Raw genomic sequence first — 16,317 nt, 5'->3', positions numbered from 1 at the left:
TACACTAGGTAGTTTAAGTGTTTCAGCCTAAAGGGTCTTTAACAGTTATTCCAAGTGAGCACAGATCTGCAGAAATGTTCTTCTTCTGTATGGTTCTTGCAGGTCTGGGAGGATTATCCTGATAGCAGAAGGACAAAATAGACTTTGAGTATGTCAGATCGGATCTTTTATAAACTAATATGGGCTTTAATTAAACCAGAAGCTATTTGCTTTTTTGTAACTACTATTTGCTTTTTTGCTATCCTTATTACAAAAAGTCCAAGCTGTACAAAAAGGTATAGAGTGAAAGTTGCATGTCCCACTTGCCAGATTTCCCTCTCCATATTTAATATCTCATGACTCAATTCCTATAATCCCAGCCTAATTTCTTTCAGTCTGAAGGCTTTGGATTTTCCACCTCTTTCAAACTTCTGTCCAGCTTAAGACCTTCACATATACTCTAGTACTGTCCACAGCTAGCAGCATGAAAACAATAGTCCTTTTCTCTAAATAAACTCATGGTACTTTGGTTTTTATTTTTTATTTTATGGAGTTAGTTATAACATCATAAAACATCTGCATCTTACAAAGGGCATACTTGAATAAAGCGGGTTACGCAAAGAGTCAAAGAGCATCTGAGTGCTGAATAAGCTAGCCGGCATTTCCGACTTTCCTGTAAAAGACAAGTAGCTCCAGATGTCAGAGTCCTTTGGCCAAAGCATCTCTTAGATGAGCCATTTGAAACTGTCAGTATTTAACCACTTCTGACCTGTAGAATAGAAATTTCATGTGGTTAATCCCACTGTTTTCCTTCGAGATTCAAATAAGTCACAAATCACTTATAATTTATTTCAGGAGCAATTACTGTTATAAAAGTTTGATTACAATAAGTGTAGGACCTCCAAATTTGAGAAAGCAAAATGTTTTTTTCTGATGGTGGTAAAAGTTTGTGTTTTTGTTTTGACTTAAACTAGGTAGAAACTGAAGATGGCTCAATTTTTACACCTTAATTTGTTTTATACTCAGTTTTTCTCACTTCCTATCTACTAGTATCCTTTCTTCCTAACATTCTATGGGCTTTTAACCTGTCCACCTAAATGGAATGTGTTCTGGGGTGATTGTGTTTTACTTCCCTGAGTTAAAGTATAACATAAAATTAAATGGGCTAGGAGGATCACAAGTTCAAAGCCAGCCTCAGCAACAGAGAAGCACCAAGCAACTTAAGTAAGACCCTGTCTCTAAATAAAAATACAAGATAGGGTTGGGGATGTGGTTCAGTGGTTGAGTTGGTTACAATTCCCAGTACCAAAAAAAAAAGTTTTAGGGCCTCAGTCCTCGATAAATGCTTAGTGGAAAAGGCATTGTATTTGTGTATGGGAAAAAAGGTAGATACAAGTTTTCAGGCATCCCCATTGGTAAGAGGGGACCATTGAAACTATTTGGAACTCTGGAGTTTATCGAAGGTTTACACTTTCCAGGGGAAATGGAAGTAAAGGGCAGTTTTGATCAATTTTACTCTGAGCACAGTAATCCTTGCCCATCCAAGGCAAGCAGCTGTGTGTTCCTGAACTAGTTCACACATGGCTTTCAGAAGTCAGAAGGGGATGTGGGGACAGCTGGTCAAGAAGATGCTGACCTCCAAATATCAGAGATCCCCAGAGGCTGGTGGCCAGTGTTGCATCTCTTGCCAAGTCCCTTCACCTCTGCCTGACAGTTGGCTTCCACAGGATTTCAAGGCAGTCTTTTCCTATTTCCATTTTTCTTTTTCACCTTTGGGCAGACAGACATTAAAGACTGGGACATTCAAAAACAACTGCATATGTGGGGCAAATTATAAAGTGACTTTATATGCCAGGGAAAGGTACAGAAGCAAAAGAGCCGAGAAGACAAATTTATACCTCAGGCTAATCCTTGGCGCACACATAGGCTACGAGCAATCAAAGCTTCTCTCCATTGTTAGAGTCAAATATCCAGTTTCCAACAATGAAATCAAAAGGCATACAAAGAAAATTATGGCACATTCAAAGGAAAAAAATAACGGTAACAGCGAAAAGGACCTGCTGGCAGATACACTACTGTCTTAAAGATACACAAAGCATTAAATATGTGAAGAAAATCAAGAAAACAATATGAATGTAACTAAAATGTCAAAGACTAAATTCTGGAGCTGAAATATACAATGAAATTTTTTAAATTCTCTATAGGGATTCAAAAGAAAATTTGAGCAAGCAGAAGAAAGATTCAGTGAACTCAAAGAAGGACAATGGAAATTGAGTCAGAAGAAAAGAATGAAAGTAAACAGAGCCTAAGGGACACTGGGGTACCATCAAACATGAGCACCATTTCCAGAAGAGGAGGAGGCAGAGGGGCACAGGGTATTTCAAGAAATTGAAAACTCCCCAGATCTTAGGAAAGACATGAAAATAAATATCCAAGAAACCCAATGACCCTCAGGTAAGTTGAACTCAGACCCACACCGAGACAGGTTACAAACTCCTGAGTGACAGTCTCAAAAGTGACCCTCACACAGGATCCTTCATAAGATTACCACCACATTTCTTGCCAGTAGTCAGTGAGCCCTCACATTCAAAATGTTAAGAGAAAAAAGAAACATCAACCAGGAATCCTATATCCTGCAAAACTGACCTTCAGAAATGAAGGAGAGATTAAAAACAAAAGCTGAAGGAGTTCATTAGTACTAGACCCAGCAAGAGCATTCTCCGGGAATCATACCAGCTTTATGGATGAAGATCTCAATAAAGATAAACTCAGGGGCAGTTATAAAAGCCAGTATTATTTTAACAATAGTTCATATCTCTACTTTTTGTTTTCTATGAGATTTGAGGCATACTTTTAAAAATTAATAGTTTCAGGGCTACTAAAACTTTGGGTTACAACTTCATGTTTTTTTCTGCCTTGTTTGACTAATGCATTTAAAAGAATTATTGGGGGCTGAGGATGTAGCTCAGTGGCAGAGCGATTGCCTGGCATGTGTGAGGCACTGGGTTTGATCCTCAGCATCACATAAAAAATAAATAAAATAAAGGGATGCTGTCCATCTACAACTATTAAAAAAATTTTTTTTTAAATTATTGGAGCTGGGCGCGGTGGCACACACCTGTAATTCCAGCAGCTGAGGAGGCTGAAGCAGGAGGATCATGAGTTCAAAGCCAGCCTCAGCAATTTAGTGAGGTGCTGAGCAACTCGGTAAGATCCTGTCTCTAATAAAATACAAAATAGGGCTGGGGATGTGACTCAGTAGTTGAGTGCTCCTAAGTTCAATCCCTGGAACCAAAAAAAAAAAAAAAAAAAAAGAATTATTGGTTTATTAAGGTACGTAGTATATTGTGATTTTAACTGTAGGATATACACAAAAGTAAAATAAGTAATCTAAGCATTTAGCTACAAAAATGACACAAAAGAAGACAATGTAGGAAATAAGGGACAAAAAAGCTGTTAAGTATACAGAAAACAAGTAGCAAAATTGCCTTCCTTGTAAGCAATTAAGTGTAAATGGCTTTAATTATCCAGCCCAAAGACAGGATTTTCCGTGCTATCTGATAGATACTCACTTCAGATCTGCTAGGCCTTGTGCATGCAGGCAAGACTCACCAACTGAGCTACATCCCAGCCCAAAGGCAAATTTGTTGAAAGCGAGAGGATGGCAAGAGATTCCCTGCAACTAACCAAGAGAGAGCTGGGGTGGCTGTACCAATATGAATGAGAAAATGTTTTAAATTTTAAAAAATGACAAAACAAAAAAGGAAATATATTAAAAGGTTCAGTACAGCAAGAAGATAAAACCATTACAAACACATCCTTAATAACAATTCATCAAAATATATGAAGGAAAAATTTAAAATATAACTGTTAGAATAGTTGCAAACTTAAATACCTCATTCAAAATGGGTAGAACAATCAGAAAAGAAGTAATGAAATACATAATTTAAATAACAACAAATCATCCAGATGTGGCAGACATAGAACACTGCCTGACAACTGCAAACACCTTCTCAAGTGCACATGGCACATTGCTAGGATAGGTCTATGTACCTTAGGCCACAAAGTCTTGATAGATTTGGAAAGATACACAAAGTATTTTTTCCAATCACAACAACAAGTTAACAAAATTGGAAAATTCACAAATCTGTGTCAATTAACATTCTAACAACTAAATCAATAAAAAAGAAAAAAGAAACCACATAGGTAACTTGAAAATAAAGCCTAGCCAGGTGCTGGGGTGCACACCTCCAGTCCCACCTACTTGAAGGGCTGAGGCAGGAGGATCGAAAGTCCAAAGGCAACCTGGGCAATTCAGGATTCAGGGAGAACCTGCCTCAAGAAAAAAAAAAAAAAAAAAAATCTCAATGGTAGAGTGCTTGCTTAGCAAATAGGTCCTGGTAGCAATCCCCGGTACTGCGGGGGGGGGGGGGGGGGGGGCGGGGGGGGGTAATTACCAATGAAAACAAAAACTACACCCAAACTGAGACACAGCAAAAGATTGCTCATTGGGAAATTTATATCTGTAAATGCTTACATGAAAAACAAGAAAGATCTACAGCTTACACTAGAAAAAGAACAAACTAAAACCAAATCTAGCAGAAGAAATAAAGATTGCAGCAGAGAGAGGCAAAATACAGAACAGGAAAAATTTTAAAAATATAAAAATCAGTGAAATCAGGGGAATGAGATTGGCCAAGTTATATTGTGGTATTGTTGCATGTATGGATATGTTAACAACTGTCATTGTATACAACTATAGTGTACCAATTTTAAAAATGTGGAAAAAATCAGTGAAATCAAAAGTCGCCTGAGAAAGATCACGAAATTGACAAACTTTTGCTAGACAGACAAAAAAGAAAAGACTCAAAATACTAAAATTACATATGAAAGAGGGAACACGACTACTTGTTCCACAGAAATGAAAAGGATTAGAGAGTACTATGAACAAAATTGTACACCAAGTTGGACAGCCCAGATGAAATGGACAAATTTCTAGAAATACAGGACCTACCAAGACAAAATCATGAAGGAATAGAAAAACTGAATAGACTATAACTAGTAAGGAGATAGGGTCAGTAACCAAAAACCTCTCAACAAAGACCCTGGACTTTCATAGGTAAATTTTTTTAAAAACTAACACCAGCAATTCTGAAACCTTTCCAAAAAAATTGGAAAGAAAACATCCTAATTTATTCTATAAGGCCAGTATTAACCTCTACCAAAGCCAGAGATAGACATTACAAGAAAATTATAGGCTGGTATCTATTATTAACATTGATGTAACAATCTTCAACAAAGACAAATCGAATTCAGCACCAGCGATTGAACTCAGAGCCTCACTCATCCTAGGCATGCTAGGAAAACACTCTACAACTGAGTTGCATGCCCTGCCTCCCCACCCCCTCTTTATTTTTTTAGAGACAGGGTATAACCAAGAAAATCGAAATCCCTATACGCACAGGTGAGGTATAAACTGGTGAGGCCATGCAGAAGAGGAGGTGGAATGAGGGAAAGCATCTAGGAAGTAATATTCCAGTGCTGGAGTCAGATCCCGGCTCTATGACTTACTACCTGCATGACCTTAAGCAGGTAGCTTAACCTCCTTTTCCAACATCCTCATTGTAAAATGTGCACAATGTCAGAACTCCCTCATAGAATTTGTCATAGTTTGGATATGAGGTATTTCCCCCAAAAGCTTCTGTGTCAATGCAGGAACTTTCAAAGGTGAAACAGTTATGGGAGCTATAACCTGACCAGTCCGTCCTAGTTTGATTGGACTAAGTGGGTAGCTGCAGGCAGGTGGGTCACAGCTGAGGAGTTCGGTCACCGGGAGTGTGGTCTGAAAGGGTTCAGCTTCTCTATGGCCCCTTCTCCTATTTCTGCTTCCTAACCACCACAAACTGAGCTGTGATCCTCTGCCACCTCTTCAGCCCTGATGCTCTGCCTCACCTTGGGCCAAGAAAGTTAGAGTCAGCCCACCAAGGACCAAAGCTCTGCCACTGTGAGTCTTGTCCTTTTGGGGTATTTTGGTAACAGGGATGAACGCTAACTAACAGTTACCATGGGGCTAAACTTGTGCACGAAAGCCCTGAGAGCACGGTAGCGCTTGCAAACACTGATAGGGAGAATCGGTGTCAGCATCACACCCCGTAAGCGAGAGTTCTGCTCTTCCAGTCAGGTAGTAGAGTGGGTTGAGGATTGAAGGAGGAATTTCCAGTAGACCAAGAGGGGGTTTCACAGTTTCCTGGGCTGTCACTGTGAACTGAGGAACATCATCATCTACAACCAAATAAAGAATGAGGCCAGCTGTATTCATTTTAGAGAAGCTGAGGAGTAGACGAGTACACACAAAGCTGCCTGTAGAGGCACCCCCACTTATCAGTGTTGCCCATGAAGATCAGCATCTCACCCTGAGGCTAGCATCACAGGGAGGGGAAGTCAGCTGCCAGGGCTGACTTCTGCCGGCTGCCCAGAGCTCCAGAGCTCCAGAGCAGAAGCTGTTCCTGGTGCTCACTGAATCCCAGTGCACCTGACTTGCCCTCAAGCCCAAGCTCAGCTAGAAGTCACAGTGGCTGAATTTGCTTTGTCCTGGCCAAATTGTCAAAACCAAGCCTGTCATCCAGTTTGAGTTCAGAAACTATTAGCATCTGTATTAAGTTATTTTGGAAGAGAGACAAACAAGTGAGCCCTTATTTTGGTTGCCAGAAACTATCCAGAGGTTTTAATATGAAGACAGAGCTCTTTTTCATTAGGTATGAAAGAAAAACCCAGAGAATTATAAACAATGAACAGTAGGTACAATTAACGTACCTCTGCCAAGCCAGCAAGTCCTCTAGTTGCTGTTTGATGACTATGTAAACTAAGTCGTTCTCTAACAAATGGTATCCCCACAAACACAGGGTTGTGCTTTTCACTGTCATAGAGAAATGACCAGGCGCAGTGGCGCATGCCTGTAAATCCAGTGACGCGGGAGGCTGAGGCAGGTGGATCAGGGCTGGGGATGTGGTCAGTAGTAAAAGCCCCCCATGGGTTCAATCCCCAGGATTTATTTGTTTGTAAATAAACAAATAAAATAGAAGTGACTACATTTTTTAGTAAGATCGTGTCTCCCTGGAACTTTGAGTTAGACAACTTAAAAAAAAAGCTTAGAGTATGGCTGACACAATTTGAATTGAGACCTCTGATCCTGGCCTGACTTTCGAGGGCTTGTGAATGAATGTCTCTTTCCAATTCAAGATAATGAGCAGCACCACTGGGTGACATGCATTCTATGCTATTCCTTGCTTTTAGTTAAAACTGCCTCCCCTCTGTTTACATGTTCTTTTCTTCTTTAAAAAGAAGCTTACATTCTGTTTTTACATTGGTTAAAATGGACCCGGAGAGCCCTCTCTCATTACAAGGAACTCCACAAAGGCACATTCTGTATGACCTTGACCAGAGACCCCTGTTAGAGCTCAAGGTCATTGTACCTACTGCCTGTATCTGAACTCAAAGAGAATGGGTGTTAAGGGAATGTATCACATGATGAGAGTGTCTTATTACATAGTGAGCTGTGTGTTTTGAAGCAGTAAAGAGGATTTTTCCAATAATACCAACCCACACCAGTTTTAAAGCCATCAATTTACACTTGTTTCCAAAGGAGGTTATGAGATTTCCAGCCTAATTTAAATTGTGGGAGAGATATTTCCCATAGTTTCTAACCCAAATACTCTCTCTTCTCTTATACTTCTATTTTTAGTGTGATCTTCCAGGTTAGCTTTTTTTTTTTTTTTCTTTTCTCCCCATTCTTTGTCACTGAATGTCTCACTCTTGGGTTCCTAATTAATCCTTCATTTACAAGACAATTGTCTCCCTTCATATTTATTTTGATCAGTGATTCTCAACTCACTGTAGACTCACCTGGGAGCTGCACACCAGGTGATGGGGTAGGAAGCCAGGGTAGGATCCAGGCAGGAATGAGACTTTAGGACTGTGGTTCTCTAACTTCAGAGGGCCCCAGAAGCACCTGGTGGCTTGTTCGCACAGATGCAGGGCAACATATCCATCTTCTGATGTAGTAGGTCTCCAAGGAGAGAGTCTAAAAATTTACTTTCCTTACAAGGTCCAGGGTGCTGCTTCTGCTACCTGCAAACCATGCATTGAGAACCCCTGGAGATCAGAAATGGGTATAGAAGTGGGTGCTGGAGCATGCAGCCCAAGCTGTCCTGCAAACCGAATGAGGCACCATGGAGAGCATGATCAAAGGAGCTGGGTGACAGGAGAGCACCGGGGGAGAACCTCACCCCAACTCTTAGGAAGGTAGGGTTATACAGAGGAGGCAAAGCTCGCAGCCCTGCAGCTGCAGCCAGGAGCAGAGAGGGAAGCTGAGCTAAGACTCCTGTACCCTGCCTGAAGCTGAGACCAGACTTCTAGAAAACCGGAATCATAACCATGTTTCAACAGAGTTACAAAGTAGCATGTCTGACATCCATGGTTTCCATGACCTTCTCCAACAATAACAAAACCCTCTGCAGCAAGTAGAAGAATCATCCCCTAGTTAAATGACTTAGGCAGGGCCATCCCAGTTCACCAGAGGCCTCATCATTCCCTGTAATCTCCTGACTCAGGTTTCAACACCAACTGAGGTGTTGTGACATGATGCTGAGAACTGAGACTTCCATTCTGTCACCTTTGTGCAAAACCCGTCCTCAGGGAACAGAAGGGAAAGCTGGGAGGAACCTGGGAGCTTAAGGATTTCCCTGTGCGGAAGTGGCCCAGCTCAGAAGACCCGACCTCTGGCCTTGTGAAGCACAATGACAAGCTTTTCTTTAGAGGATGGGGGGGGGGGGGGCGGGAGGCATAGGGGAAGGAAAGGAGGAAGAAATGAAGAGGAAAATAAGAGAAAGAAGAGGAAAGAAGAGAGGAAAATGAGGGAAAGGACAGAGAAGGAAGAAGAAGAAAGGTTAAGAATGTTTAAGAATTTCACGTGTGCTGATAAAGAATGGTGTAGTTGTAGGAAATACTAAAGGAATACAAGATTTCTGCGTGGCACCCTGATTTATTGGTTTTTAAAAGCATAATCAGGTAGTATTAATGGACTCAAAACAAGGAAAAGAAACAGCTACTCCTTATTATTTTATTATTAAAAGAGGTTTGTTGGGCTGGGGCTGGGGCTCAGCGGTAGCTCACTTGCCTGGCATGTGTGAGGCACTGGGTTCGATTCTCAGCACCACATATAAATAAATAAAGGTCTATCAACAACTACAAAAATATTTTTTAAAAAAAGAGGTTTGTTATTATTATTAAAGAGAGGAATAAAAATGAGATCTTCGCAGGCCGTAAGGATGAAATCCCCCCCAAACCAAACTAGACACAGACAAAGCAGCAGGGCCCTGACCTGGCTATGTTCTTTGCCATCTCAAAGGTGCCCTGAGTCACCTTTTGCCCCAGAGTCCCTGTCAACATCAGCTCTGCTAGGAAAAGAACTGTTTTGTTCATTGGTGAGCCAGACCCAGGCCTTCCCTGCTGGATCCCGACTCCCCTGGGCGGTGGATGATGGAACAGCTCTCCCCTCCACCCCCCAGCCCCAGCCCTTTGTTAAGAGCAAAGTTTCTTCAGAGCTCCTGGATTCATGTAAGTGGTTAAAGCCAGAATGTTTCCCTCTTGCTTTTGTTTTGATATGTCTTAAAATAATTAGGCTTTTACCCTCAAATATTTCCATGCTCCATTACTGCCCGAGCAGCGTCTCACACAGCACACCAGGGCAAGGCGTGCTACTATGGTATCCAGTAAACAGTTGCCAAACAAAGCCAAAAGTCTTGCTCAAATCAGCCTCTCGTTTGTACTTGTTGTTCTTCCATCTATGCTGAGCTATGTAATGGCTGTCAAAAAATGTGACCCTTGCACCTCCCTGTAGAGTTAAGAAAAGCAGCCCCCTAAGGCTTTGCCAGTGACTTCTTTGCAACATCTTAATTATCCATGTGTCAGTTAGCAAGTCCATCTAGAAGAAGTGCTGCTTCTTTTATTCTTGGAAAGTATGCTCTTGGGAATGTCCAATAAAAACCAGGAGGTACTCAACTCCTGCTCTACGCCAGGTTCTGGTCAGCATTCCACGGTCAGCAGGGAGACAGGTTGGAAAAGCAGCAACCAAGAAGAAGGAGTAACCAGGTGAGTGACCACGTGTAAGAGGCAGAGCGCATCACCCAGCAGCCTAGCCCAGACAAGGGAGTGTTCCCAAGGTTGCTAGAAAGCACCCTTCCCCGCATGCCTATCACCCCATCCTGTACCTAGAGCTCAAATTCACCCTAGACAAAGATAACCCTGAAGCTGGTCTCCTGTCCACCCCTCCTCCGTTTGTGCCCATGTCTCCTACAGACAGGATGCTAAGTTCTCCATGTATTGTGTGAAGCAGCCAATTTGATTCAGCATGTGGTAGCTCAGGCCTTGGTTCTGATTGTACCCGTGTTGTACACAGTGTCTCGATGAGTCCTTAACAACAACCCTACAAGGGTGTTTTGCCAATTGTAACTCGGGAAAAGAATTATCCCTCTAAAACTCAGAAAGCTTTAGGAATTTGCCTACAGTCACCCAGCAAAGAGTTGGAGCCAGGATTCAAACTCTCATCTTGTTCTTAACCCCAGTGGACAGAGGCTTTGAACGTCATTGCTTGCAATTCGGTAACCAGAGTTGGTAACGTGAAAGCTTTTATGATCAATTTGATTAATTATATAACTAAAAAAGAACAACCCGGCAGCTTCCTGTCTTAAGTATGCTAGCTAAGAGTGGTTTCTAACTGGAAAAAAAAAATTTGTGTGCTATCAACATGTAACTTTTTTTATGTCTGTGCTGAGGCAGAGCCTCCCAGTGGGCCTCACACTGTGCTAAATCTGGTCCCTGGAGTTCTAGAACTGTGCTACATAATGCGGTTACCACACACACACACACAAAAAAAATTACTTAAATGTGCTGCCTGCCAGCACCACACAGGAAAGGTTCTGCATATTCAGGAGAAGCACTGAGGCCTCCAGGGAGTCAGGGAGGCAAGGGGGAAGAGGGAGGTTTGCAGGTGAGGTAGGATTTAGGGCTGGAGAAGAATTAAACAAGAACTGGAAGCATGCCACTGAGGCTGGGCAGAGTTTGCAGTGAGATGTGGCAGGACACAAAGTTGGAAAAGTCAGTTGGAACCAAATTGCTCAAGATGTTTTTGTGGGTGGTCCTAGGATCGAACTGCTACCACTGAGTGACATCGCACCAGCCCCTTCTTATCTTTTATTTTGACACAGGGGCTCTTTAAGTCGACCAGACTGGCCTAGAACCCGTGACCCTCCTGCCTCAGCCTCCTGCGTCACTGGGATTGTAGGTGTGGACCACGCGTCCACCTTGCCCAGGACGGAACTGCCAGGGAGAAGAGTTGGAGAGAGGACGCTGGAGACCAGGCAGAAGTGGTAGGTTCCAAGGGAGAGATAACAAAGACCTGTCCCCAAGTGAGAGCAGGGGGAAACGTGAGAAGTCATCTTGAAGGAACAATGTGCTTCTGCCCTGGGTGCCCAGGACCCCTGCCTTCTGCTAAGTAGTACAAGTGGTAATGCTGGTTCACCAACCTGCTGGCAGGACACACTGGCCCTTGCTGATGACATGGTGCCCTGTCTAGAGAAGGACCCCCCCACCAGTACCTTCCATGTTCAGCTGCCTGTGACACTCCACTGCTCCTGTCAACTGATCTTAGCCCCCAAGCCTGTTTCCTCATCTACAAAAGAGGCATGAGAGGGTTCCTCCTTCCTGAGGTTGCAGGGAGGTTGAATGAGATAGTGCAAAGTGCAGGGCCTGGCGCTGGAAATGCTCAGCAGATGGGAGCCGCCAGCAGGAGTAGCCTGCTCTCGTGTCAGCAGGAGCTGACGCCCAAGAGCAATCGGCATAAGAGCCGAAGGTGCAGTTGAACACATGGGATCTCCATCTGGGCCTTCCCATCAGGTGAGTTGGGCACAGACGGCTCTCCAGCAAGGGGCCAGAAGGGGTTCGATTCTGATGGGGGAGCATACTTCACGGTCCTCATTTTATAATTCTGTTGTTCTACATGTGGACTTCTCTGCCCCCTTTGTGTGAATGCTATGACACCCTGCGGCCCAGCTGCAAGAGTCCCTGGGTGGGAGTTTGAGATGCTTTGGGATCCCTTTCGTGTGGGTCCAGTCCTGGGAAGACTGGAAGGGCCCTCACATGAGATTCCCATTATTCCATCCTCCTATCCCCAGAAGAGAAACCTCTATTTCTTCATCTACCAGGCAGTGTGTTGTATGGTAGATTCTGCTCTGGGTGCCTAGGACCCCTGCCTTCTGCTAAGTAGTACAAGTGGTAATGCTGGTTCACCAACCTGTTGGCAGGATACACTGGAGTCCTGTGGGATGCGTCTAGCCAGCATTGCGATTAGGAGTCTGCCTCTGGTGCATCTGGCTGAAACCCATGTCTCTTAAACCTTGCTTCTCTCCGGGTGTTGCTGGGGCCTGCCACTGCTGGGACTCTTAAGTTCAGCAACTTTTTTTGTTACAGGATGATTGAAAGGTATGTAGTTCCATGATGGTGACTGGCTGCAATAATTACCTATAACTATATAATTGGGATTAAACTTAAACACTGGAAGGTCTAACCAGTCCCAGGGAGCATCCTATTTAATGGCAAGTAGAGGACAGGTTAGATGAGAACAAAAGCCATAGGACAGGGGGGTAGGAAATGAAATTTCTTGCTCGTCTCTAAAGAAAGGAGGATGGGATGGAGAGCCGATTCCGACAGAAACCGAAAAACATTTTGGCTTCTATTTGAATGTTTTAAAATTGAATTCCAAAGAAAATAAATAAGTTGTATTTGCACTTCTTACCTTTCGAATATCCCTTTTTACAAAGCCATTCAGTTTACTGGATATCCCTGTGGTCACGGTCTCACACATTTAATGTCTGAAGCTGGAGGGACGGTGCCCTGCTGCAGCCTGAGGGGGGAGAAGTGGGAGGAAGAAGTTGTATTAAAAAAAGAGAGAGGGCTGGGGATGTGGCTCAAGCGGTAGCACGCTCGCCTGGCATGCGTGCGGCCCGGGTTCGATCCTCAGCACCACATACAAACAAAGATGTTGTGTCCGCCAAAAACTAAAAATATAAATAAAAAGAGAGAGAAAGAGAGAGAGAGAGAGAGAGAGAGAGAGATACAGCTTGATTCATCAGCAGGTGGGACCCACGATGGCTGTGGATGGGGGGTGTCAGGTGTGATATTCCCTGGCTGGCCCACTGGTGGCTCACGCTGAGCTTCCAAGAGCTTCCAAGGGCACTTGTGGCTTGAGGCAGGCCTGGGCCAGTTCTGGCTCTTACTGTTCAGGTTTCAGAAATCCCACACAATCAGTCCACAGGAGGCTGACTGGGCCCCAAAGAATAGACTCTGGCTAACCAAACTCAGCAGACCATTGGGGAAACCAGCTCTACCAGGACTCTCCCTGCCCACCCACTTTAATCAACCTCCAATAACATGGTTTCTACAACTCACTTTGCCACTACTTCATGTAGTTTCATCTGCCCACAGATCTTTGGGTTATCTAATCTTAACACAGTAATGCACTTGTAAAACCTCCCCCAAAGGCGTGTTGAATCTACAGAAGGTTGATCCCAATTATATTGTGAGAATCCTTAGAGCCTCCTTTTCAAATCTGACACCCTTCCTCCTTGTCCCCAAGTTCTGGAAGTCTATATTCCTTCCAGTCCTGGAGGCTGCAAAGTCCAAGATGCACACTAGCAGATTCTGTTCCGCTCAGAGCACTCTACCTGAATTTTCAGGCAACCATCTTCTCACGGTGACCTCACACAATGAGGTCAGAGAGAGCTCTAGTCTCCTCTTTCTCTTGTAAAACCACAAATCTAGACATGGAGGCCCTACCCTTGTAACGTCATCGAAACCTAATTTCCTCTGAAAGGCTCCACCTCCAAATGCCATCACTTTGGGCTTCAGCATGTGAATTGGGGAGAGGGGGAGGCAAATTCAGTCTATAGCAAATATCCACTGAGTTCATACAGTACATACAACTGTTTTGGGATGGAGCCCAGACAAGTGGTAAGACAGAGAATCTCTAACCAGGTTTCTAAATGAGCTTCAAGTAAAAGAGATTAAGGTACCTAGATACGGGGACACTATTTTACTGAGGATTGTCCAGGGTCTTTTCAGGCCACAATTAGAGACAAGACCAGACCTTTCCATTCCTCATCTGCTCTGCTGGACTCCAAAACTCTGCCTTCCTCCAAAAAAGAAAATTAAAAACACAAATCCTCAAGTGGTTTGATAGTCACTCAGTCCAGCAAATTTTACTTTCCATTAAAAGTCACCAGCTGTCATGTGCTTATGTTTAAATGGAAATAACTTGCTCTCAAAGAACATTTTTCAGTTGATGTCACTTGTGAGTTTTATTTTCTCCTAATGAAAAATGGATTTGCATTAGTGTGGCTTTGGTGACAGGAAACCCCTGGACAGAGGCCTGCATTGGTGATAGGTCCCTGCCTGGAGGAGCGCTAATTGCTCTACCAGCCAGCATGGAAGATTGACACTGTGGGTCAGAAAGAGGCATGGGGATGGGGCGGGGGGTGATAATGGTCTGTCTTCTTGCAGTGAGAATCCCACAGCACTGCTTTCTGTCAAAAAAAATTTTTTTTTTCAATAAAAATGCTTTTAAGTGTTTTGGAGAGAGGAGTGAATATTTTAATGTGATTAACATTTTGTAGGGAGGCGACTCTTCTGAGCCTCTGACACACTTGTGCTCAGAGGCTGCACATCTGCAGCCCAAGAGCTCTGTGAGTAGAACTCTGCTCAGAAGAGGCATCTCTGCAGCCCCACTATGTGCACATGCCTCCTGCTGCCTCCTGCTGCCTCCTGCAGCAACACCTGACTCAAACACACCAAACAAAGAGCTGCTGAACCGAAGCTCCCTGGAGCCTGCAGTGTGTCTGTGTGTCTGTGGAGCCATCTAGGCTCTGAGCAGGCCCTTGGAGAGTCAGGCCAGCAGAGCCAGAGTGCCCAAAAGACCAGACAGAGGGCACCAGAGACACTGGAGGGAACTGGGAAACAGAAAGGGAGACACTCTCAGCTCCAGCCTTGAACAGGCCCCCAAACCTGAAGGCTGCAGATGTACCTGAAACTGTCCTCAGGTGGGTCCTGTCACCTCGCTGGCCCCTCATACAAACACATGTACAAGTACACACACACACAAAAAAAAAAAAAAAAAAAATACACATGGGCATCGCACACCCACCTCCAGGAGAACTCTGTGAAAACAGCTGTGTTCCAACCTGGGGTTATGCCCAAGGACCAGCCCAGCCCAGGCAAGGAGTCCCCAACCCCCTGTCTCAGCTCACAGCGAGGGCTTAGAAGTGTCCAAGAATTTATGAATAATGCTTTTGACAGACACCAAAGCTTTTCCTCCTCCTGAGCATGGAGAACTGGGGCTGCCCCCAGGGAAGACTCCCCTGGCAGCTCCTGTCTGAGCAGCTGGGGCCAGCTCCAGGGACACTAAATTCTGGCTGCATTTCCAGCCAAGGCCTTGTTACTTTAGAATCCCTCCCCACCCCCCTCTGCAAGCAGAAGCCAGCCAAGGTATTCGTCATATTTCTGAGCTACCCCGCAGCTTGATTTATGCACTCAGGGCAGAGGCAAATGCTCCTGAGAAGGGGTAAAGGCAGCTCCAGGGGTGGGGTGCTGGACCTTTCTGTCACCCCACAAGTCACTGAAAGTGTCCCTGGTTGTAGGATCCACTCTTCATTCAGATCAAAGCTGAAAAGCATGCAGTTTCCATGGCCCCGAAAACAGGGGATGGAGATCTCTCTCTCTCTCTCTCTCTCTCTCTCTCTCTCTCTCTCTCTCTCTCTCCCCCTCCCCCTCCCTCCCTCCTTCCCGCCCTCCCACCCCCCTTCTCCCCTTCCCTCTCATTGTGAGATCTGTCCATAAAAGGAATGAAGCTTTGTTTGCCCTTTCTCTGGGCTTCACCTAAAAAGCCTTTCCGAAAAAATTTCCAGCCTTCTCCTTCAGGACATTGGATGTGGTCTCTTTGGCCAAAGAGAAAACGAGTAACAGATGAAGCCTTTGCGGAGGAGGAGGCCAAAACCCAAATGTTAATCACCTCGAAATATGCGCCGCTCCCTCCAAACCTCGCTTGGCTCCGCTTGGAGCATCTTTGATTGGAGAATTTTTCCCAAGGGGGTGGGGGCTTGCCGCTGATATTTGGGAACACATTCGAGGGTACCATTGCAGTGACAATTAACATGCAGAGTATTTAATGTCCCTCTTGCGGTGACTTTGAACAACTGAAACACTGACTGCAGAGCTTGCTTAAGCTCACAG

This window comes from Urocitellus parryii, chromosome 9 (genome assembly GCF_045843805.1).
Source record: "Urocitellus parryii isolate mUroPar1 chromosome 9, mUroPar1.hap1, whole genome shotgun sequence".
Lineage (NCBI taxonomy): Eukaryota > Metazoa > Chordata > Mammalia > Rodentia > Sciuridae > Urocitellus > Urocitellus parryii.
This window is presented reverse-complemented; position numbering follows the sequence as displayed.